Source organism: Varroa jacobsoni, unplaced genomic scaffold (assembly GCF_002532875.2).
Source record: "Varroa jacobsoni isolate VJ856 unplaced genomic scaffold, vjacob_1.0 scaffold_219, whole genome shotgun sequence".
NCBI lineage: Eukaryota > Metazoa > Arthropoda > Arachnida > Mesostigmata > Varroidae > Varroa > Varroa jacobsoni.
Window position 1 is genome coordinate 143,741 of NW_019213121.1, and position 24,401 is coordinate 168,141.

The 24,401-nt window shown below is 44.0% G+C and overlaps 2 long non-coding RNA genes across 3 annotated transcripts in view; one reads left to right on the forward strand and one right to left on the reverse strand.

Moving 5' to 3' along the window:
- LOC111273719 (uncharacterized) overlaps positions 1-9,803 on the reverse strand; it is a 16,108-nt gene extending 6,305 nt beyond the window's left edge. Inside the window, exons 1-2 of one of the 2 annotated variants that reach the window (XR_002688001.2) lie at positions 9,005-9,803; positions 2,850-3,136 (exon numbers count right to left, since the gene is read on the reverse strand). This is a non-coding gene — a long non-coding RNA (uncharacterized LOC111273719). Of the gene's footprint in view, positions 1-1,658; positions 3,137-9,004 lie in introns of those variants that run through there. The other variant, XR_015316053.1, reaches the window with a different exon arrangement.
- A 244-nt stretch (positions 9,804-10,047) lies between these two features.
- On the forward strand, positions 10,048-22,419 carry LOC111273720 (uncharacterized). The gene is made up of 2 exons (XR_002688003.2): positions 10,048-10,533; positions 21,462-22,419. It is a non-coding gene; the product is annotated as an uncharacterized LOC111273720 (long non-coding RNA).
- Positions 22,420-24,401: the final 1,982 nt, after the last annotated feature.

Genomic DNA, 24,401 nt, shown 5'->3' on the forward strand with positions numbered 1-24,401 from the left:
CCTTGAATAAGTATCATTTATTATTATTATTATTATTATTATATATACCCCATTTATAATTTGGTTATCACGCTATTCTACTAGTAATTTTACTATTGCAATCAAAGTATTTTATTTAAATGCTTTATATTTCCGCGTGCCTTGTCGAGTATTTGACTAAATACAACGAATTTATCTTATTCTTATAATATGCACAATTTCATATGAACTCTTATATATGACGCCGTAAATGTGCTGATCATTTCTGGGGTTCGCAGAAAGAGGTGGATGTTGTCTTAATGGGGTGAATTAATAATAGGCCTCTTCTCTCTGTTCTATAACGTTAAATTATTCGGAGATCGACGCAGGAGGTCCTCCCAGGACAACCTAATGCACCAGCGTCTCTTTTAGGCTCCAGTCTGAATGCCGTTGCGTTATGGCCAGGCAACATTGAGGCAGAGTTAGCTAGAATTATCCTCTCTCAAGCTTTTGATGACACAATTCTTTACGAAAAGAGTTAGTCGCTTACATTTTCTATTTTAGCTCTATATGAATAAGTAAGACACGTTTAATTCACGGGTAACTTTCCTATAAAAACAAGGAAGGACTGACAATGAGCACCGGATGTTGCATTTAAAGCACGTGGAAGCAATACGTACTCACCTCGTTGTCAGAGCTTCCTGCAAAACTCTGACTGGTGGCGATAGAACTGACTCGGCGGGTAACTTCAAATCAAGTGATATCGAATTAATAAACATGCTCTTACAATAAAGAGAGTCTACTCTTATTCAGTTACATACCGGCATATGATATTCTTCTCTGTGCAGGATTAAATATAGTACTGGTTAGGAACAATTTGTCCTACACCAATGACACGCCATTCAAAAACACACATATCTGTATTTTATACATGTGTGGGTTACTGTTGTGCCTACTTGTCAAAGCCCACTTACTGGAACAGATCGGTATACCGTTTCGATGTTTCATTGCAAATGGACGGACCGGCGCAAGACATAAAACGTGTAGGCTTGTCTGTGGAATTTAGCGAAAAATAGCATCATAAAAGAAGCCAGTGAATCATCAAAGAGGAACGTAACAGTAGGTTAAAAGGTAGTGTCTGAGGAGCGAATATAGCGATGTAGTGAAATGAAACTAAGCGAACTGTCATAGAACTGACTGACCGCCCACGAAGATTTGTACAATGTAGTTAACGTAAGATTTGTTAGACGGGCAAACGCGATACCTGTTTATGCCTGAAGGATCAGCCGCAGGCTTATTTGCAGGATCACCCACAGGTGTGATGGTAGCACACGAAATGTACATGGTGCGTCAAGCAACCGCGCGTGAGCTAGTTGAAACATTTCTATTGCCTTCTCTAATGCAACAAGCTCCACTATATTTTCGTTGAGAAGCGAGCAGCGCTTCTGAGAGGCAAAGCTAGCTAGACACAAAGATATATACGTAGCTGTTAAATTAAATACATAAGCACACATAATACAATAGTGTACTTAACGATATCAGCACTGATGGTAGTTTATAGCCGCTAAGCCCACCTAAGAAGTGTCAGGTCGTAACGAAACTAACTGACCCACTAGATACTATACAATAGAATATGTAGTAAATAAGTTATCCTCTAGATCACCTAAGGGTAACATTTGCTAGAAAAATGATAGAATTCCTTCCTTTTACCATTAAGGCCATCTGCACGACGGACACGACTTTTACTGTGAACTTCAACTTCCCACCATTCGAATTTGAGATCTATACGTGAATACGACTTTAGGCGAGAGAGTAGCGATTTAACTATTATTGCCTTCTAATGTCAGCCTCGTTCAGTGCCTCGGTGGTAATCATGGCTTGTGGTAAAAATAATTGATGAGTTTTCAGAAGTAACAAAGGACGATGCAAACAATAACAAATCCACTTACGCTTGGTATTGCATATGCGCGCGCACTGTTTTTTTACCAATGTTTTTATGTCATTATTCTGTGTCAATGTTACTATTGTCGTTGGGTGTTGTGGCCCGCCTTTGCACATGTTGATGTGTGAGAGGTTAGGGTGGCCAAAGGTATTAATAGGCCCATTGACCAGTCTCGGCCGTAGCCATCGTCGCCGACGCCGACTTCACACAGCTCCTGTACGCACAAGGATCAGACGCACCATGTTGAGAATTTCATGGCGAAGCGGCTGCTGCCAGTGGCGGCTACGACAGAGTTTCGTTCGCTCGCATCGGCGATTGTTGCAATTATAAAAATAACTAAACCTTCCAAGTTTTACGTCCTGTCGTAAACCGTTAAGCGTCACTTCAGATTTTTTACGGTCACTGTTGCTAGTACTGATACTGCTACCGAAAGCCAAGCGCAATCTTCGTCAAACTCTTGTTGCGCACTTAATTTCTGTGCCGCCCTCAGCGAACAGGTCAGCGGCCATGTACCTTCGGGCTACCCAGGACCCGTAACCGCTAATTATCGATTATCGAATTAGGATTTACCAGCGTATCTAGCGTTACCTCAGCTCGTTGTATAGCAGGCACTTTTATATGTCTAAACTCGTTGGGAGCAATGGATTTTGCATATATCTGTACACTCGATTTGTAAGTTTTATGTTTGTATTGAACATTTCCGTTTGGCCCAGCCAATCCCGCTGTCCAATCTAGTCTTCACTGCATTCCTTCCGGCATTAACTATCGGCTGTTAGCGTTTACATCTTTGTAGGTAACGACGAAAGTCGGTGTATGCGCGTGCGTTTTCGGTCGGTACTTTGTCCGTGGCCGCTGTGTGGCTTTAGAAACAATGATGCTTTATGCTTGTTTTATTATATTAGGTCATATTGTCAAGTTGTTCTATATGTTAAAAAAACATGAGACTCACAAATCGGAACCTGACGGCCACAGGGGCGAACGTACACACACGACCGTAAATGCACACCGATATAGTTTGCCTTTATCGCATAATCACATCCACACGTGAGCGCACTTTCTAACGTAGGTCGACGTACGTTATCCGTTTAGATAGATTATCGGCAGCGTCTCTTGGAGTAACCTAACCGTCTGTCCATTGTCGGTCGCGGTGGTGACCGGGCAGAAGCGGCATCCCGGAGGTCAACGCTGTAGTTCAATCGCTATAAACATTCGTCGTCACCGATTTCCTGCCTGAAACTAAAGAAACTAGATAAATAATTACTGCTACTAATTTAACTATCGATAATCGGTCGCGTCGTTTGTCCTCGTCTACGAAGTATAATCTGTTTGTGTGTATTGTCGGTTGATTTTGTACAGCACAGATATAAGAATGCTAAACTACTTATCCAACTCTGAATTTGGTGACTGCTCGATCGACCTGTATGTGTGTATTTGTAGCAAGATAAAATCGGAAAATCGAGCGAGCATTATTTTGGTTTTTCGCTAACAGCGGGTGGCAGCGGGTTTAATCCGGTTGAACTGCTGATTCAAAGCAGGGGGCGTGAGCCCGTGTCGTTGTAACCGTCCGGATGGCACACATAGATTTCTAATAAATTCAAACAGAACGCTCCATCTCCAACGAAATAAACATTGAGATGTTCTGGAGAATAGTCCGATGAGTTAAATTGACACGGTTTTGTCTTTATTGTATAGAGAACGCGGTTTAAGATGCAGATATTGAAGGATATGTGTAAATAACAAGAAGCAATCCATGAGGATTACTTGACTCCTAAATATCCATGTAAAAACGCATACTTTGTTCCGTATGTTGACTCGATGATATCTCACTTTTTAACTCCGAAGTATATCGAAGTTAAAATCTGTATTGTTGTTCCCTGGTTAGAATTTTGGCGTGGTAGAGTTACTCTGACGTCTATCTGACGTCTGAAACAATCAATTCGGCTGCTTGCAAAGCCATCTTTAGTGGCGAACCCGGATTCGTTCGATGTGATTGCAATTTTCTGCCAAAGTCCTTCTGGGGTCACTGTTAAACCTGCGCACAATTCCGTTATGAACAATATTAGTTGTTCTTCTAACACAGTTACATCATTCTCTCGCCTACTCTCCGTTTGACCAACAAAACCATTAAGATACCATGGTCGAAGGGCGTAGCAGTTGCGCCAATGGTAAGGGCCGCGTCGGAGCGAATGTTAGCGGTGCGAAAATCGCTTCGAGCATATATAAACACACGGGCAGTAATAGCAGGTATAGTAGTACCATTCCTGCTGGTGTCCCAGCCCACATTTACAACGACTGCTTTTCTCCAGCTTTTAGCTGCGCTACCGTAGCAATGACAACTGCTGCAGCTATTGTACACCGTGACTTTTCCCAGTTCGGCTTTGCTCCTTCACCATTTGTTTTTCTTTCTTTAAAAGTGACCATTGTATAACAAACAAGTTATTGTGTTCTACGCTGGCCTACGGAACGCAAAGTGACGATGATGTTTCTGATGATTTTGACCACTATCGTCACAATAATCGCTTAGCGTTAAGTTTCATACGAGAGCAGACAGAAAGAGTAAATAAATTGAAGAGAGAGGATAGGACGATCGAGGGAACGAATCGATCACGGCTCCCAGGACTATTACGGTTTATCACGGAGGCAGCAGTATACACATCTTTGTAAATCGGTGTACCCATTGTCGTTCTTGTCGTCCGCTGTCGTAGCAGTTCATTAAGGCAAGAAATTGTAGGTGAAATGCCACGGTTTTACGTGCTCGGTCGAAAGAAGTGGAGAAAAAGGTGCAGACGAGGAGGAAACCGAACAGTTTGAGATATGGTTAGCCCCGGGAGAGGCAAGAATAGCGCTGGGGGAAAGCTGATTAGCGGTTCACTTTCCCTATCGACTTCTTTCATAGTTGCTTGTTCACCTCGGAATTCGCAAGCTCGGAACCGGCGTCCCCATTCTTTGATTTCCGTTTCTATTTGACATCCTACGCGGACGCTAGATGCCCTTACTCCGCTGGATGAGCGTGGCCCATTATGAAATTGCTAAGTCTAGAATGGCCAAACAGGACAAACCACGTGCAGGCGTTCTGCATAGACGTGGTAACGCTATTCGCTTGTCCTTTCATTGTTACGAAGAAGACTGTTCTGTAGAATGGTCCTATCAAGTAGGCGTGATGCCGTACCTCTCTACACATCGCTAACTGGTATTAGCGTAATAAACAATGGTAGAATAAAGCGGGCTTAGTAGTAATGATGCCTCGGCGAGCTCGGTCGAAAAGTGAAGAAGGAATAAGTCAGTAAACAGAAATGACATCGCCTGCACAGAGATTACGATGGCATAATATAATTATGGGTACGAGCTTGGAGAATAATAGTTGATCGAACGGCATTGCAGACGTTAGGTTAATTAAGGAATGCGGGTCGTACGAAATGAAGAACTGGGCAAAAGGCGACTCGTTATCCTGCGATAGGCAACAACATATGTAGAAGACAAAAAGTTGAAATAGGCAAGTTTAGTTCAGTAGCTATCGCATGTTTCGCAAGTATGTAATCACAGCAATGGCCAGATGAACCAGAAAAAAGGCATAATCATTAGAGATGAAAAATATCTTGCTGGCTGCATGAAATCTATGTATCAGAAAAGTCGTACATATTGTAGAGCCATCAAACCTGGTCACCTATGAACTGGTCGAAAAGAGCGAGGCAACTATAACACAACTGTGTGACGCCTTGTCGAGTAACGACAATTAGCAGCTACAGGGCGCACCATGATAATACCGATAAGATATGAACTAACAGACCGGCATATCATACTAGGTTTTCTTTTATGGCAGATAAAATATGATCATATTATTGAATAGAATTGGCCATAGGACCCAGTAAGCTACATAGTTCAGGCCTAGCTCAATATAGCAAATTTACCCGACTTGAATGGTCCAAGGCCGGTGCACTTAGTGGTCACCTTGGGTTTTGCGCGAGTTGTCGTTCGATCCCAGAAGCTGTGCCTGTACAGCATGTCTCACTACAGCGTAAAGCGCGACGATATTTACTACGTTCGGGACTGTTTCCATCGGTTCTGCCTATCCACAAACGTCGTTTTTTCCGTTACCACTTTATCTACTCGTTGTATTTATAGCGCAACCCAATGTCGATTCACTATCATAATTGATAGCTGCTCATGGCTCGCGAGTACTTATAGGAGACTGGCTCTATTTCCGTTCCTTTTTTCGTTCCCCGAGGTTGATTTTGAATTCACATCGTCCTTCATAGTTATGTGTTATGGATGCTATTCCTGGAATGAAAACTCTCTCGCTTCGATACGTGTAAGTATTTCGCCTATGGCTGGGGCATTTGTATAGCCGTTCGGTGAGCATCTGCATTATAATGTCTAATGCAAATGGCAGTAAGTGGTGCTTAGCAGTGAGTCGGTGCCGTTGCAGTCACGCTCTGCTGACGATGACATCAGCCGCTTCTGGCGCAAGTTTACCAGCCAACCATCCGAACAGCCAGCTACATCAGCTTGACTTCAATCAGAATAACGACACGGGAAACAGACAGAGATAGACAAACAGGGATGCTGTTTTGCTTTGCCCCCTGAACAATGGAACATGTACATCGGTGTACACGTCGATCAACAAAAAGACGAGATGGGATTAACGAGAAAATAGAATCGGCTATAAGAAATTTATTAGCGAAACAGCAATACGATCTTGCAGAGCATAGATCCCAGTCGTACCGCAGTACTATATACGATTCAATGTCGTCAGCGGCGACGGTGGCAACAACAACAAATGTTCCGCATGTCTAACGCCAGTCGCTCAGGGTCGCGCAGCTGGCTAAGACCAAAGCTTGAACCTTGTTAGAATTTGCTTGCTTGTTTTCATTTGCTCCGACGCCGTCAACGCCGGCGAGAACAACGGCGTTGAGCTGCCTGGCACTTCATAACGAAACGCCCTGCACAGAAACCATCGGTCGTACACGGAAGCAACAGGAGAATGTAGAGACGGAAGGACGCAGAGTGCACGACAGTAAGTAGGATAACTCGTAGAGGAGGAAGCATTAACTTTAACCGAATGGTCGCTGATCACTATTTGCGGGAAAATGTTGGACGTTTGCTCATTCTCCCGGTGAGGTTGTTAGTCTGATCCAAGTAACAATGGCCGTCCCTCGAAGCTGTCACTATTGTTGTTGGAGCAGCAGCTACCTGTAAAATCGTTCTTTGTCGCACGCTAGCGCCATGGGAAAGAGACAATGAGAGAAATATTGCGAGGTAGTCCTGGATAGTAGAGATCGGCTGGCGAAGCAGGCGCCAGCTTTTTTGGGGGGTCGTCGCTAGTTGGAGAATTGAAAAACAAGTACACGTTCCTTTCCACGGTTGCCTCCACCGTTTGCCGGTCCGGCAGAGGAGAGACGACGTGGGAGTCAGTGAGGTTGATGATTCGGATTTAATTCACCTACTTAATTGGGTCTCGTTCACTCGACATGCGAAGAATCGAAGTCGTACCGTACCGCTCATTATCTCACGTCAGCTTAGCGCCAGGAGAAGGACGAACAGGGAAAGTCATGCTGGGAGACGACGTCCATGTATTTTACTGCGGCGGCGGCGGCGGCTGCTGGTGCTGCACGCGTTCGAGGGAATAAGGACAGATAAGGGAAGGTTCTGCTCAGAGTGGAGAAGCCAAAGCGGAGTGCGGAACAACGAAACGTATTTGAGCAGGGGCAATTTTTAAACGAATACTTCTTCTTTGTCTTCGTTTTTCGCGGATGACGTAACAACGATCCGATGTGAACTAAATAGATGCAGACGAATCTAGGTGTTTTTTTGCTTTAGCAACCCTTATCGCTGTCGAACAGTCTGTCCGAAAAAAATTAGTTGATTATTTGCCATAACTTTGTTAATTAGCAGAGTATTGTCATAAATTTAACCTGCCAAGTTATTTCGATCGAAAACTTCGGTGAGTGACGCTCAAACGGACAAAAAAGATTCAGTTTTGCCTGCCAAGTGCACGCCATTGAATGCATTATGTAAACAAAAAAAACTACAGTTTTTTACTATTATACTACTATTTACTATTATAGCGCTCAAAAACCTGCAAATGCAAAAAAAAAAATGCAATTGTGTTACATTTAATTGAGTGATCATGTCCTATGGGTTGTTGTTCCCGAAACTAGATAGAAAATGATATGGTACTTGACACTTTGCAACTTAATTTATCTTGAAGAACGCTTCTCCCCACCGCCTGTTAAGTACCCTTGTTCAAGTATTTGATTTATGCCAATTGAAACGGTGCCGACCAGCCAAAATGATCACTGAGACTGAAGTGATTTTGAGGAGTATGAAGCATCAACACCTCGAAACGCTTTTCAACGTCTACTTCACTATCAGAATGATCCACATATATAACTCAATCATAACGCTCAGACGCTAACTTTTTTCTCGACCGGCCGACCCTTTTTTTGTGCTGTGCTAAATAGGTAGCTTGATTCGTTCATGGGTTGGCTGCTATGCAGACCCACATGTTGTGCTGTTCATTGAACGTTTTAAAGCTTCGACTTCGCGCGGTGATGTGGCTTAAAAATATACACCTGTCTACCGTATCTAGGCGTGTAAATCCCTTGATTGGCCCCTTAGCGCGATGTTCATAATACTCCGAGTACTTTAAGACAACATGGCCAAATAAATGTATTGCATGGACAGTTGTAAGCGAGTCGTTCATTTTTACTGTTTGTTTCCGCGAGCGATGCCATCTAGCGTGTTTGTTGCGTTCGTCCTGTCGCCCATTCTACACTAAAGTATGTTTTCCTCTCTGTACGTTTACCCCGTTGTTGGCTATATAGTTCCATAATTCACTACCACTTCTCTAATAGGATCAGTCAATTCGTTCTGATTGCTGTTATTCTTGCAGCTGCTAGCATCGTTTGACACAATTAGGGTAGCTTCGCACTTGGACTATGTACGTAGGGCATTCGAGTATAAGGAAAAATATCCGCACGACGGCAACAACATCGTCACTATTGCTGTCAGCGGGAACTCCGTGGCGCCATGGAAGCGCCGCTTGACCAAGGAAGGTCAAGCGAAGCAACACTACGGTTTGGTGATATCAACAATGATACTTACATGGAGGTACACTTTCTATTACGTCACAATAGCCTTTCGTCTGTCGCTTCGGCAAGCAATCGCTGCGTGTTTAGCTCTAGTAACTGGCGATCCACTTACTGTTCGTTCTATACGTTTCGTGCTGCCCGATTTGACCATTTTCGATAATGCCATTGTTAACTCACCACTGCTGCTGTCAGCGGCATCGTTTGACGGGGTCTCTGATAACGGCAGCGCGATACGGTACCGACGTGTTCGAGCGACGAGAGCATCATTCCAGAGCGGACGGGCTGAACGAGCATCGAGTGAATGTTCACTATGGAGGACTGTTGCCTCAATCTCTATCTGTACTGCGACTTCTACTACGGCCATATTGTGCGTATAGTAGTATTGCTAAAGACTGCAACTTGAACAGTAGTTGCAGTAGAGTGTGATACTGAACGATTCCGCATCGAGTCGAGTTATCATTTGTCTCAATCCTACGAACACAACCGTGTAAGGTCCGGGAGCAGGATGGTCAACAGGCGCGCAGACTTAGGCAGGCTGTGTACGTAGTATAGTTACTGTTGAGAAGAAAATTGCCTTTAAGGGAACCATTTGAGCATAGCTGACGTGCATTCGACACTGCCGCAGGCACGGCCTGCTGAACCAATGGTTAGATAAGCATGCTTCCCGTTGACGTCATCTGCTATGCCCTAAAAGTCGCTTGCTTGAAGTGCTACGTCGCAAAGCACCAGCGACAGATTACCACTGCAAACGCTAGTATAGCCGATACAGTGTCATCGCAACATATATGGTCATATCCACTGTATATGCGTCAGACGATGCGTCAGCTATGCGGGTAGATATTGTCTGACCCGGTGAAAAACGTCGATGGCAGCTGGCTGTCGGACGCAGTTCGTACGCTCTACACGACTGCGTGTGTACACAAGCCTTGCACGTAAAAATGTGTCACGTTACAGAGCTGCCTGTACGTGTATGTGTACGTGCACGAAGACGGCGATTTATGGGCTTCTCTTTGGTAATTCGTGGCAAGCTGTGCTTCGCGTCAACCGGCTGCACGGCCCATGCTGTTGATGATATTTAGCAGTCTTGGGTAGATAGAAAAACAGCTTTAGCAGTTGTCGATTCGAAGGGGCGTCAGCTAGATAACCTCGAGAAATAGTGAGAAAGAGGAACTTACATGGCCATATGCCTATGCAGCATAGGCGAAATGTTCTATTTTGATTTACGCCGACTTGAACATTCCCTACGAGTATTTGGTTGAAGCCGGTACTGCTATCAATGCTGGTAGTGTTAACGTGGAAGTGACGATTTGGTTAATGATGAACAGACGAAAAGTCCTTTCAGCAACGAAGTGTACGCTCGGCATTTTCCTACTAATAATTTAGTTAAAGTTAACCCTTAGGAAATGGTATGGAATGAGAAACTCCGTCCAAACCATTAGATACGGGCCATCGAACAACGCAGTCGAACGGGGCTGGTTATAGTCGACGATGAAACTGGGCGTACATCGAACTGGAATCTTCAGGAGATATTATCCTTTTACGGTGGGATTTTTATTGACTGCTTAGACGTTTTTCTATCTGTGTCATATATAGTAGAATTGTCGAATGGGTATACCTCACTGTTATACTGTAACAATACTGAAAAGAAAGTTCCTTTGCCAACCGTTGCCATCTGTCGGATTCAGATGGGAAAGTATCAAGTGAACACATGGTTGACAATCATAGGATCTGTTGTTGACTAACTCGAAGACCATAGATTATATCCTACTTCCTGCATATCGTACGCGGATCGCCATGCGGCGCAGAAACGACCGTCCCCTTAGCTCACAGTAAAGGGTCACGTTTCAATTCTAAAATGGAACGCGTTCGATGGTTAGTCATATTAATAATTGCTTCGGTTCGTAATAATGTAAACCATCACGACATCAATAGATGACATTGAATCTGCGAAAAAATACTCGAGGGGTCGTATCGAAGGGTGCGCTTTTGACAAGCGTCAGCCCAGTGGTGCACACGAGGTCGTTCGGTGCAAGAATAGGCCAGAGGGCAACACAACAAAGTATTTTCCAAGCTGGTTTGTTTATACCTAGAATTGAGTGTAACCAAACGAGACCGTACTCATCAGCTAAGCTAGTGCTTTAAAAACTTCCATCAGGGCTGCCTAGACGCTTTATTCACAGCATAAATTACATTCAATCATGCGTTCTTGATCCGATCAACGAAATGATACGATCTAGAGCTGTGGGTTAGTGGGATTTACGCACGACCGAAGTCGATATAAACTAAATAGAGCCGCGAATGCACCAATACCACTATAATAAGAGAAAAGTAAACAAATACTAATCTTATCTGAGCTAATGATCCAACTGTGTCCTGGGTATTTCAGTAGTTACGAGATGATGTATCACTAAAGTACGTAGTTAACTGTCTCACAAGACTCAGGACATTGCTGAATATCTAGATAGTCGCATCTCCTTCCAGGGGTGTGGAAGTTGAAGTATGACTTACTCAGTGTCGCGGAATGCCTCAAATTACCATGTACCAAGCCTTTAAAGAGCTAATTGTGGGATTACGCAAAAAATAATCAACGAAGTATTATTTATTGAAGATATTTTCAGCGACTTAACGCAATGTATGTGCAGCTGATGCTTCCCCTTACGTAGGCTTACATTTCAGAAGCATATTCATTCAAAATAGGTAAGCAGATCGGTTCAGCTGTCTCGTTTAGCTAAGGGGCAACAACTCCTAAGCTTTTCCACAAACAATACTGCGTCTAGTAAAAATTTACCACATTTATTTGCAACATTCTAGATGAAGTTAGGAAGGTTAATTGGCCCTAACTGGTGAAGAAGGTCAACTTGAATAGAAACTTTCGCATAAATAACACAGCAGCTTTGTCGACGAAATATCGGCGCTCGAAAACATAGAGGATAATTGTATGGAGCTATTTTTTTTTTACGAAACCCAGAATAGACTACTAAGCCTAAATTAGAAGTAACTTGCTTCCCATCATGCAAGTTACAGAGTGTCTGCAACATGCTCACTGCATGTACGTTTCAATCTTATCAATTGCCATCAAGTCTCAGAACAATTTAGTGGGTCGACTCGGGAGGCAGCTGCTTCACGTTTTAACTCGATTTCTTAGCCTGATTAATGTATGTGCAGTATAATTTTATGGTAGATTTTGTTCATAAGCAATAAAAATAAACCGACGATATAAAGTGAGCCTGGGATAGCCTGATAGGTTGAAGTAGACGCTCTATGTGGCCTGCATCTTGAATTAATATACTATGTGTATACAATGTTTCCGAATATTCTATACGTATAAGGCAGCATTATTTTTTACGTATTGGAATTCAATCTATTATTATTCCTTTCCCGGGCGCTCGTCTTTCACTCACTGTTGCCATCTACGCTCACACTCGAAGTCCCACTGGAGCCTCTACAGAATCCAGTCACTCACTGCCTGTGTTTCCTTCCACGCTCCTGAATTATGATGCTCCGCTGCAGACAACGAATCGATTACATTCGCTTATGGTCAGGCTTGCATAGTAGTTCAATGGTCTTTTTCCCGGTGCACTCTCCGCAAGATCATTCTCGACCGCTTGCTGAGTATATACTCATATGTACTATGTATGTACGTAGAGTCAGCTAGTTGTAATCGCAGCAAAGTGTCTCCATGCGATATTTAGCCTGGCTCTTTGCATCTCTCTCGATTTTTATCTAAATGAAGCCTATGGCCAGCATCGTCGCATCACGAAGGCGACGAATCCTGTCCTGCATCTGGGGTTTAAAGACGACACAAACTCAGATTAGACATACTGAGCTAAATAGAAGTAGGGCCCGACCTAGCGCCTGTGTTTCCGCTCTATCGTCCTCTAGGTCTTAGATAGAGAAAGCCATCAACGGAATTTTTGTCAGCGTCGCTGTATTGTTGTCACCCGCAGCTCTCATGTTCCACACTTTAACGTTTGTGTTCTTCGTCCACTACTGTGTAGGTCGCGGCACTTCTTATAAATTCACAGTGAACAAAAAACACGCAGGGGATAAGGGTAAAGCACTCTGGGAAGCGTCCTGGACATCGTGTCGATTGACAGGACACTCCTATCTGCGTAATGTGGCCGAGAACGGCTTGCATAGCGACAAGCGAACAACGATCTGTTGACAGTCTTGTACAATTTTCAGTCTAGTATGCCTTGCAAGGCTAATGCAATGTAAGGTAATATATGAATGGTAGGGTAAAGTTATTTTTGTTTCCGGTCCTCACTCCGACATTGGACTGTTTGGGAATCGACAATCACACTTACTGTATTGCCCAGAAGGAACGCCTGTCCGTTTGTACATGCTTATTACACGCATCGATTGAAATGTATCTACAAGTAGAAGTTGTTACCGATATTTCATAGCAAGTTCAAAAAAGTTCCACCAGTCTGTTAGCAAAGATAAGCGATAGAAGCGTTGAAGTAGCGAACTCTGGTAGTTCGTATATAAGTAATGTACATTTAGCTGGAAATAATGCTTGTCACCTCCACAGAAAATTCTACAGCTTTTAATGGTGCATGAGTTTTAATCGTATATTTCTATATAACTTGCACAAAAACAAATACAGTAAGGATTTACAGGAAGCCTATTTATCGCTTGGATGCAACATATCATGATACGTAGCAAGCGCATACGATTGATATGTAAGGCACTCGTCCTCCTACGTTCATATACGTACACATTCAGCTTCGTCGTATTCGATGCTAAGGATAAACTTGTTCCCAGCCGGTTGAGCAAGCGACGATGGCTGCAGTAGAGTGCAGGCATCCCACCCGTCGGGGCTCGAACACCAACGCCGTATGCAATTTTCTACCCTCGCAGTAGCGTTTTGCACGTCTTACTTTATGTCTTTATAGCGAGGCACCATCTATATCTGCAGCTTCGGCCGCATCGGCCACATCGCGTATACCGCGCACGGAGTGGTTTGTCGGTTCGGAGACCGAACAGATCGAGCAGCCGCCCGCCAGCCGCCGCCTGCAGAATGCCCTTGCTGCTAGAGAAACGCCGTATCGGCAGTTCTTGGGAAAGCATAGGACTCAAAGCCCATCGGAGTAACTATCTCTTTCTTAAGCTCGAGCAGCAAGCGACGAGGAAACGCCATAATCGTCATAATCACCACTGCGTCACCGTTGGGGTGTGAGCCCACTAACGGAACCGACTAATTCCGCGGCAATCGCAACGATCGTCCGCAGATTGCCCGACCCACGACATCGTCTACGACGGTTGCTCCGCTCCATGTCGGATACTACTTTGACTAATCTATGCCAACTGCCCTGTGTTCCTAGCTAACACAATTATATATATGTATGTATATAAGCCTATTGAATGGCCATCACGTTAATTGGGTGCATGGACAGCCGGCGTGGTCGAGGTAGGTAAAACAGAGAGTGCAGTTCATGAGGAGGCTGTAGGAAAAGAGAATGTCGGCGATAGGTGTTGGAAAGCACCGCGTTTCAACAACAGGCATTGCCCGCTTGGTCGGTGCATATAATATATATGGTAGCAGCAGAGATAGCTGCGTGAGCCACAAACGGTAGACGTGTTTTACTGCTCAGTGATGGCGTCTATTCAATCTACAGCAATGCTTACGATCTTTGCCCCGAAGGCTGGGGCTACAACGAAATGTTTAGGCAAATACTGCTTATTTTGCTGGGTTTCAAATAGCACTCGAACATAAAGTTGGAAGAAAGGAAATGGGTACCTATCCTACTCGGGGCACCTAATACGCTGACCATAAGCAGGCCAGTTCAATAAATGCGACCAGCCGGCTGAGAAGGACTAGCCAAATAGTTCTAGTATCTGTGTATCTTGGAACGAATACGTGGACAGGCATTGTAATCGTCGTAAAATAGGATACAGTAGTTTATGTGATCCCGTAATAGTCCGCTGGTGAAAGTGATTTCGCTTCAGCTTATAGATTTACTCGAAGGTTCTTAGCACCGATCACGACAGTAGAGTATCCACCTTAGACAGCACCTTTCGCCAATTCGGAAACATACTGTTATATTTTCTGAAATAATAAGCTTTTATATAACAACCAATTTCTCGCATCCATAGAGTCCCATATTTCGTTTGTAGAGGGAATGTAATATAAACTGCATGTGTGATTAATCTTTATATGTGCTTTTTATCGATTGAATAATTTCGTTCGAACGAAGGACGGATACGTTACGGCATTTAGGAAGGGCAGGTCAAGCCTGCGTAATTGGATCGTGCGTTTTGTCTGTCGCGTACGAAAGGCCAACGATGGCCGTGCGACGGTGCGTTGATAGAGAGCGACAGAAATATACATACTCAGTGCCACCTAGCGGAATACAAAGCAAGCAGCTGGCAGATACGCACACAGCAACTTCACAGGGGCTTCATAGCAGACGACGAATTGTCATACCCAACATATTCCCATAGCTCTAACTACTATGATGTTTTTCCGTTTGACTCGAGTCGTGACGCGTGCCAATGTTCAGATCGCGATCACATAAGCATACTAACTACATGTTTGTGTGCGCCTTCTTCTCAACTCTTTCTCGTTCTTGTTTGTCTTTTTTTGCAGCACCTTTTACGAAGCTGGCAATAGCAGAAACACCAATTTACTCACGCCAACAAAAAGTGGTGAGGGCGTCTTTCAGTCACAAACAGCAAGTGTAGGTCACTGTTGAACAAGTAAGCGGTTTGCTGATGTCGCGATCGGCACACGACAACCGATGCATTGGTAAAAAAAGACCAAAAAAAGCTGTGATCGGGCTATACGGATGGTATTTTACCATCATGTCCATATACTAAATAAATTTAAAAAACTAGCTGATGTAACTTTTCGAAGACTCATGTCTTTCTATTTTTTACTCGTCAGTGGCAGATGCGACAGCTGTAATGTGAGACATGCCGAGGCAACGATACGAACCGACGAATCGTTCATCTTGGCCTTTCCAGAGAACGTAACGGAACCTATTTGTTATAGCTTCGTTTGCGTTTGTGGATATGCCCCGACATAGTTATTAAGAACAGTTTTTTGAACGACTATACACCTGTCAAATTCTTGAAAGTACTCTTACGTTATTGTCATATCGTTTAGATAAATGCGCGCTCGTGGATTTGAATCGGCGACTTCTGGCGGACCTGGTAGACGAATATTGCCTCCATGGTGACTGGTGAGCTAGTGATTAGAGAAAAGAAAGAAAGCAAAGGGAAAGATAGTCCCCGAAAACATCGATGGCCATTTTCCGCTCACAGCGCATTAGTTTGTTGTCAAAATGGAACAGGTTCGTGTTAGGGAGAGACGGAAACTGCCCCTGTAGTAGCAAACATGAAACTAAGAGAGTTTCCATCGCCACCATCATAAGTTAAAGGCTCCTGGCAACAATTGGCTGTGACATCGTCGTGATTCGTTCTGCACTGCCACACTGTGACCGGTCAACGAAACGAAACGAAAAGACAGTGTCGAACACTCATCAAAATCACCCTTTACCCGAAATACTTCCAATCTATTTGCACCGATGTCAGTTTCCGTTTGCCTGTATGGTACGGAAACATTAGAAGAAAGACACGGTAAATAAGTAGAGATTTTTCTGAATTGTTCGGCCTTGTATGGGAATTTACCGTGTCTGCATCAAATCTAACGCTGTACTTAAGTGGGCTAGTGCAACCCAACTTAGATGGCGTTCCTGTATAGACAGTTATTGTGTCTTCTAGGCCATGACCAAACATTGTGTTTGTACATTAAAAGCTACGGCTGGAAAGCTATGGAGATTGTGACGATGTAGTCCTGACTAAAAACAACATAGAATATGATTATTGTACAGAGCATTTTTAGACTTCGTCCATGTTTCGGTGTCGCTTACCAACGTTGTATATACATTACTGATCAGTCTGTTTTACACATTTCCATATAAATGGACAAGGGGGAAGTGTGTAGGGCCATAAAAATTCGGTCGATAAAAAACTTACTGTCGAACTCAATTTATCACGTATTAGGTCCTTCATCACCACCCACGCGGTACGTTTGTCTATCCACGTACTATGTATTGCCAAACAAACGAAATCCTTAGCTACTGCAGGCTTCATCATGATTATCGTTCTAACTATCATCATCATGGCTGAATAGTAGCAGTAGACCCAGAGGACAGTACACTATGATGCTGTGACTTTCTGCACGAAACTCACTCTGAAACTAGCATTTTAGATAGATTGAGCTAGACCGTGTTGCTTACCAGTTGCCCAACATTGCTCTTGCTTTACATCCTAGACGAATATACCACTTGCTTACAACATGAGTACGATAATGTCTTCGTAGGGCATCCTTTGTTCAATGAAGTACCTATGCCCACCGTCTGGACAGGGATGAACTGTGGCGTGTCTGTGTAGGAAGCGAGAGTATCTTTGTAGAAGGACTTTAAATCCTATGCTCGATTGAGGTGTGTGAAACAAAAAACTGGGCGCTGAGTGAGATCGAATTCGCTTTGATTTCAGTTAACCTCGGCTGTGTCGGTGAACCACTGACAGCTCCGCCCAAGGAACTTGCATATTAGATTTATACTTATCTCACTACTTTCGATGTGGCCGATTAACGGAAAAAAAAGCTGGCAAGGTGCATGTGACAATGAAAACACATATTGTTTCCTAATTTTTAAATGGTAGACCGCTTGACGACGAATGATAAGACCGATATGATTCATTAACCAGTTCCTTTGCTTCATTTGACAATTTCCAATTATAGCAGGTTTGTACACGAAGAAGCGACTAGCGACAACGCTCTGGTCGAAATATACATTATTGAACGTAGAGACTTACTCAGTTTAGCCGTCTTGAAGATTTTACAACACCCGTAGAAGCCGCTTGTCGGGTTTTCTTCTTCAATAGCTGAAGAACTGTCTTCCCCAGCGGCCTTGTGCATGTGGAGAAGCTCAATTGACGCTCTATTGGGGTGTCACGTTTTGCCTAAGCCCGTTCAGTATTACGTATCCTATTGCAGCTAGCCTTCTATTATTAGCTTTTATTTATCACAGTGGATATTGGGGCGATTTCGGGGACCTTTGGGGATACCCTTAGTGATGGCAATGATTCAAAGGAAGAAGCCAAACGCAAAGTGGCGAAGGGACATGTATCGATGCCAGTGTAAATTAAATTTTGTATCATAGCAATTACACCTTTCCATCTGAATGAGCCCTTTATGGTCGGTCCCCACTCCGCACAATTCCCACAACTATTTTTTCGTTGTACGGAGAATACACTCACGACCCCGATACAACAGGTCGTCCCAAGCTTGCGTCACATTTTTTTGCCGGAATTTCCAATACACGCGGAGTTAATGTCGTTGCCTCGTGAACATACAGTCGGTACATCATAGTGGTCACTTTGTCTGCTGACCTAGGCGTTGTTTTTTTTCTATAGCAGTGTTGTATTATGGTCGGTACATTTCAGGTGAATGGGATCAATTGCCTATACAAACTTACAGATAAACACATAATACAGCTGAAGAGTAGCATTCTGGGACCGCATTCACTTGGCATTGTGTTCAGGTGAAAACTCACCGAAAAAGTTATAATCATGACAGAGTCTCATCGTAAACAGTGGACTCGGTTGTTGCTCACATGGGACAACGAGGTAAATTTATAGACTGTGACCAACTTTTGCCTTTATCTTTCTAAAAACGCTGTGTTTCTGTTAAACAAAAAGCAGCCAAAAACCAAGGTTGACGTTTGTTTCTTCGTCTTAATATAACTACGGTACACACATTGCCTAAGAATACTTGTCCATTGTTTTCAATCTCAGTTTGAAATTATGTCTGCATTCAAGCAGACGCTTGCTCGTACAATCTAGCACGTTGGTAACGTGGTTTACCACATGTATATGTCTGTAATGTGCAAAAACATCATTTCACATTGTGCATTGTTCACAGGATGGAAAGATTTAAAAATAAGTAATCATTGCGTAGATGTTTTTTGACGTCCGAAGTAACATTAGTGGTACGTAATCTAGTGCCGATTAGTTCTGTATGGCGTTCACTATGCGACGTATACATGTAAGCGTTTGGGTTTGCAAAGGCTGCCTTGTCTGGCTAAAAAAAGCCTACGGAACAGTATAAAGTATTGTAGAAAATGTTAGGAGCTAAACAGAGCCGCTGTACAGGGCGTTAGCACGGATAGGAGCGATATTAACGACCTTCTATGTGTTCGTGTCTCCCATTCGTCCTCCACTCACCTTCTCTTTTATCTGTAAGAGGCTCCGCCACTAAAGTAGACGTCTTTTCTTCTCAACCTTACATCCCCCAACTCCCCCCGCCCTTTGCTCTTATCCCGCTGTTGGTGGTAACGTTGCCACAGCTCCCCTGAACCTTTGTGCTGATGCCCCCCTCTACTCGGCGTTTCAGGCTCTCATTTCTAGCTCCTCCTGTTACCGATGCCATCCTTCCTGAGTCCTTCGCTGTAGTTGAGTTTCTTCGAAGTGTTAGGTTTTTACCCTTTAGGAGGCGAGTGCTACTAGTAAACGCTAATAGCAGCAACGTTTCTTCTGTTTGTGAGTTCCGTCAACTTGCTCTTGCTGGTTGTTTTGGTTGACTAGTGGTTCCTCCAGCTTTCTCTGTGGACGACAAAGGACACCAGGTCTTTCGCGCTTTTTTCCCCAATCCGTGTCCTACGATAGAGTGGGTTGGCCCAGCGACCTATGCCTTGTCTAGTTGTGTACGCAGCTGTAACCCTACTGCTTACATTGATGTCCCAAATCCCACTCAACCCTACCAATAACCTAACACCTAGAACTGTCCGAGCTGCGCATCGTTTTCCCCAATGGCGTGGCATTTACAAACTTCCAGCAGCGACGCGTGAGGACTCAGCGTACAGAAAGAGCTAAAAGATATAAGTAGTGTCAAGGAAGAAGGCTAACTATAGAAGGGTCTGGCCGATACCTAATTACAGCCTTTGCATCTGTCCTATGAACAGAACAAACAGCTATACGTCGGCCATAACGTTTAGTTGCTAATTTGCCGTTATTCTTGTTGTAGGGTAACTACCACTGAAATTATAGCCATATGTGAAGTTTTCAATTGTAGTGAACCATACATGAGATGAAGCTCTTAAACGATGGGAACGCGCAAAGTATTACCTATCGCCAAAACTGAAATCATATTTTGGATTGAAAATTGTACATTTGTAAACTTGAAAAACTTAATTATTATCAGCTTCCGTATGGAACAAGAACCTTTAACGGTTAACATAAGAAAAATATACATACATCGCTAACGTAGTAGGTTTTTTGCTTCGTTCACGCCCTACGAAATTAAATGCTATATATTTTATGTATAAAGTCTCGGAGATATTTAGTCGCTCGATTCACCTAGAAACACCTGAATTATGTGGTTATTATATATGGAAGGAACTACTGAAAATCGCGCTTTGACAAACGATTATTTGAGTGTGTAACGGCTCGCCTTCGGAACATATGCGTACGTAGAGTCAGCGTGGACCTTACCAGGATTCCCGTTTTCTTCAATCGTCTAACGGTAGAATGTGCTCGTATGTCCGTGTGTAAAAATTATGCGTGTATAGGGAATGCTACTTAGATCTGCAACTCCCATCAAATTTCCCATTCGGTGTGTCTGGTTCACAAAACGAGTTAATGCCGTGCCCAGGTGTGACTTAATTTAATTTTAAGCAGCAAAACAATCTTGCTATTGCTCTGTTAATAAATAGCAAAATTTAATCTCGAAAAGAACCGTAGCAATATTTTCGAAAGGAAATTTACTTTTTGAGCCTGTGTACCTACCGGCGTGCCTGCTTTCATCGTCTTGTTCTTTTTCGAACCCCTCTTTTGCCTTTTACACTTTTGATTTCCTCATCTCCGGAAGAAGTAGTGGTGGAGTTATGGCTAGCTGCGCGCTCTGAAGTAGCGGTTGCAATCGCTCGTTCAAAGCAACGATGGCAGGCGAAACATCTCTGAAGGCGGAAAAAGCTTGAACAACATCTTTCTCTCTGCTCGGTTCGCTGCTCTGAGCTGTAGCTCCACGAAAGGAAAAGTCATGGTTTAGGATGGCAGAGCGATGCGACGGTGGCGACAGTAGCAATAGCGGTAAGGGCACGTTGTCTGTCGTAACAATATGTCGCAGCACGGCCTCGGCAGCTCCTTGTTACTGCGCGCCAATTTTTCCGCATTAGCCAGCAATTCCTGAAGCAGTGGCTTCTACACCTTCCACACGTTCTCCTCCGTCCGTCTCCATGAATCTTCCTCGCCGCTCCTTAGGTTTGCAACGCGCTTACAAAGATCGTGCGCCAGTTCGTTCTTACGCTCTGATTTTTCTATTCCATTCTTCCGAAACATACGTTACACTATTCTTTTGCTGCCTTACATTTTTCTTTTTCTTGTCAGAGTTGCCTCAGCCCTCTTCCTTTTTTCCTCTTCATAATATTAACTCACTGTAACGCCATCCATTCTCTCCACAGGTAAGAGCGCGTTGCGACGCATCAGGGCGAGCGACCAAGCAAAATTCAGAGAGCAAAGAACGAAAGACACCGGGACTCGCCAGTCCCTTGCAGAGAAGTCCGTTACATCCACTGCTGCAATGACATAACATCACCAAATCTGGTACCGCGATCACGACCGGCGTCGCTGCACTGACAATACATATAATAGTAGCTCGTATGTGGAGGGGATATGAGTTCGGCGGCTGCCATGTTCGGTGACGAACACCGCTCGAACACGCAGGTGAATGCTGAACTACTAGTCGTTACAAAACAAACGCCTTGTGAAAGTGACGTTTGACTGAGTCGGTCGAATGTGATGTGCTGGGTATCCGTGAGAGGTGGGTTTAGGTGTGTGCGACTTCATCCCGTACAAGCAAAGCGTCCCAGCTAGCCCAGTTGGGATGAGACCAACCAAGAGTGATTCGAGCGTTGGAGCAAGTCGGTGTTTCGACGAGCAAACCCCTTGAAATAACTGCCTACCTTTTCTCATGACACTTGGGACCCAGACGACAGATCCGACCTGGAATCAGAAAGCGGAATGTAACTGCCTTTAGTTCTATCGCGGGACCGCGGGTGCCAGTCGAGATGTCGCCCGATATCGGGCGTTATAGTGACATGTTTCTTGACATTTTTAAGGCAGCCCACTGAAAAGATTGAGTGGGTTTTCGACTGCTAAGAAGAGCTGTTTTGTATAGGTTGACATTCAAAACGTTCGCCCGCTCGGCGTATACATATACCTGTTCTGTGTATAGTCTAGCTTAAGCCCATATCATATGTCTCACCGCCGAGGTTGATAAGTAGTTTCGACAAACTTAAGTTTTGCTATTGTGCTCAGCAAGCAATGAAGGAACTACGCATACGTGTGAACAACAAATTATATAAAGAAGAGGACCAAATATTTTATTAAATACAGTATAGTTCCTAAACCACTCAGTTATTCATGCACCTTTTGTTTAGGTTTAGCTTGTTTGCCTGAATAGTCTGCCGGCATGTCCTATATTTTAGATTCTACAGAAAAATCATCAAGTACTACATATCGTTTACGCATCGTTTGGATGCCTGCCCGTTAGTAATAGTGTGGTGATGGCAGTGCTCAGGTGATAAGTCGCTGAAACGTATCTGCTCTGTGTCTGGCGTCGGGTGACAGGCCCAAAATGCAGAACATCAGGAAAAAAATTCGCACGTCCTTTGCTGACCGTTGCAGAGAAGTTCGCCGCACGCGTCTGGGATGGAATGACGGGTTTCACCTCCGCAAGCTGCATGTATCTTGCTGCCGGATCTAACGGAAGTCCCGCAGATCCGTCACTGTCACTCGGTAACGCTAGGCCAGGCCGAACGTTGCCGTTTGATCAGGCCACAATACCTGTGACATGCTAAACTCGAAAGGACATGCGGATGATTCTGATATCCAACCGACCGTAAACCGAACAGTATATAGTGAGTTCAATAACATGCTGGCAAGCTAGTTCCTATATCAACGAGTTGCATAAAATGCATTTCATCCTTTTATAGGGCTATATATTAACACACCTATGATAAGATTTGGGTATTGGGAACATCAGATGATGTGTACTAGCTTTCTACTTTATTTAATGTAAAGCAAGGTAAGTAAAGAGAAGCCCGTTCTTCGAGTATCTAAACGAGTAAAAACATGTTGCACGTTTGCTTAGACTGAAATTTGAGGTTGGCTCTCGTGCATGCCTTGCAGATAGTAGCAGATTATGAGGCATTACTCGGCCTTAATGCACTACAACATCAAACCGATGAATTTTTTCAAAAAGGTCCCATGCGTGTCCTATCTCCTAAGGTTGGATGGAGTTTTCCAACCAGATGACAAACCGTACTTGAAATTGCTATATACTTGACTGGTGTAAATAACTCTTAATTTAGTATGTTCTGCTTCCCCTGAAATTAATCATACTAATTTAGCCTGTAAAGCGTGATAGCACTTCCGACTAAATTAGCTTAGCGTAGAATCCACGAAACTGTTCGTTGAAAAAAACAAAAATAAATGATGTCCGCTTGCTGAACAGAAAAACAGAAACAAGAACAGGTTAAATTTTACAATGCGCAAAAAGCAGCCTTACTCGAGTTCTTTCACTCATTATCATTCAGGGTGTGATCCCGATTAACTCACCCCATACTCGATACTTAGTGGACCAACGACTAGAACACATTCCAACGAGAATCAGATTCACCGAAGGATGACCGCGGTAATTGCTCTACCCCCACTGAGTTTCGTGCGATACAATCAATGCGCCCACTGGACCTCTGAAGTGACGTTTCCTTTTTAACCGACGGCGAACACTGATCCTTTGCTTGCGGCCCATTTGCGTGGCCCGACGATCTCATTTGGAAGTAGAGATCATATTGCTATGATGCAGTGAAGCATCCACCGTAACGGTACCTAGGTGTCCTCCACCCGAGCGCCCGTCGTTGACTCGGCCTTTCTACGGACAAGATGCTAAAAAGCGAAATCCGGACCGAGTTCAAAGCCAAAGAAGACGTTCATGCTATCAAATTTATGGGGCGAGTTTTGCATTCTATCAACTTCCCGCCCCACATCTCCTTTGCTTTTTTTTTTGTTCTCTCTCTAGCATCTCCAGCCGCTCTCCTTCGTTATGGCCCTGAAAGTGATACTGTGGGTTTCAACTGCCAGCCATGGCGAGGGCTATCGGCAGACACTTTCGATGAGGAACACGCCGAAACGAAAGTACAGCGACTCAGCTATCGGTGTCCACCTCCCAGCGATTCGTTGCAGGGCGTGCGTCCCGCGCCCGTGACGCAAGCAAAGTATTGTTCGAGATGACGCGACCACCTCGTAAATTGCCTATTTCACTGCTATTTTATCGGTTCCGTACAACACTGGCACTCAACTAGCAGCACTAAGAAATATTTTAACAAGCTAGCCAAAGCGGG